The sequence below is a fragment of the Colobus angolensis genome, unplaced genomic scaffold (genome assembly GCF_000951035.1).
Source record: "Colobus angolensis palliatus isolate OR3802 unplaced genomic scaffold, Cang.pa_1.0 Scaffold237, whole genome shotgun sequence".
Classification (NCBI taxonomy): domain Eukaryota; kingdom Metazoa; phylum Chordata; class Mammalia; order Primates; family Cercopithecidae; genus Colobus; species Colobus angolensis.
In genome coordinates, this window is record NW_012115566.1 from 2827973 (window position 1) to 2829819 (window position 1847).

Below are 1847 nucleotides of genomic sequence, written 5' to 3' on the forward strand. Positions count from 1 at the left end.
TGAAATGCAGTGGTGTGATCTTGGCTCACTACAACCTCCACCTCCTAGATTCAAGTGATTCTCCTGCCTCAGGCTCCCGAGCAGCTGGAATTACAGGTGCACACCACCACGCCTGGCTATTTTGCATTTTTAGTAGAGACGGGGTTTCACCATTTGGCCAGGCTGGTCTCGAACTCCTGAACTCAAGAGATCTACACACCTCAGCCTCCCAAAGTACTGGGATTACAGGCGTGAGCCACTGCACCCAGCCACTAAAACGCAAATGAAAACTATGAGATAATTCTTCATACTGACAAAAAATGGCTCTGATACAGATAGGCAATACAAGCATTGGAAATGTAAAAGGAAACAGCCACTGTAGAAGACTCTTGAACTCATTTTTTTTTAAGAAATCACTTTTGTTAGGTATAATTTACATACCATAAAACTCACCTGTTTTTAAGTGTACAATTTAATGTTTTTTAGTAGATTTACAGATTTGTGCAACTATTAGCAGAGTCCAGTTTTAGAACATTTTCAGTAACCCCCAAAAAGTCTCTTCATGCCTATTTGCAGTGAATTCCCATTTCTATCCTTGGCCTCAGACAACCGTTAATTTATTTTCTCTATGTATTTATTTGCCTTTTTTGAACATTCCATATAAAAGGAATTCTACGATATATGCTTTTTTATGTCTGGTTTCTTTCACTTAGCATAATGTTTTTGAGGTTCATCCATGTTGTAGCAGGTATCAGCATTTCATTTCCTTTTATGGCTGAATAATATTCTCTTTTATGGATATACTGTATTTGAGTTATCTGTTAATCAGTTAATGGGCATTTGGGTTATTTCCTCTTTTTGCTATTGTGACTAATGCCACTATGAACATTTGTGCACTAGTCTTTTTGTTGAGATACATTTTCATTTCTATTCAGTAGATACCTAGATGTGGAATTACCAGAGCATATATTAAAATATAATTTAATTTTTAAAGAAATTGAACTGAACTGTTTTCCAAAGTGGCTGTACCATTTGTTCATGTAATTTCTTAGACTCCAGAAACATGAACCAAACAGGTAGAAAGCCCCCAATTTCAAACATGAACACACTGGAAAAGTGAGAACTGAAAGATGCCAGGAAAAATCATTGAATAGAGAGGACCAGAGGCTGCCAGATTATCCCTTCAGGCATGAAACTGAATCTTTTTGTTGTGGGAAGAGGTGCCTGCTGCCTGAAGTTCAGCGGGTCAGACCCCTGGTGAGCATAGACATGATGTCCTTCAGGAGGGTCAGAAATTTCCGTAGATTCCCCAGTCAGAAGTTCCAGGTTTGAAAACGTCTGCATCCTTTGTCTACTCCATGAGTAGGATTTAAATCCAAAGTTTGTTTGTTTTAATCAAAAATAGATTATTCTTTTTATTGAGGCAGGGGTGGAAGGTGGGAAGGGACTTCTTTCCGGTCTAAGATTATCTACAAGAAGAATGTTGATGAAGTTAATGTTTTCAAAGCAAAGACAAGTCAGTGGAATGATTGGTAGCTTAGTTGGGCTCAAGTGTGGTCCTAGCACCCACAAAATTGTGGGTTTGCTTCCAGTACCCGTACCTTCTCTATGGTTTTTGTTCCTCTGAATTGTTCTTACCAGAAGTCATCTCAATTTGAGCAGTAAAACAGGGGATAAATTATGATGCTCTAGGAAGCTTTAAATCCATCCCCTAGATGGCTTTGCCTTTTTAAACCATTCGCAGCCCAACAGATTCATCATCATCCGCAGGCAGAACACTAGCGCTCTCACTCATTTCAATCCCCCGCGCCCCATCCAGCACGCTTTCATGAACGTCAGTCAACCGTTATAAACTGTTTTCGAAATCC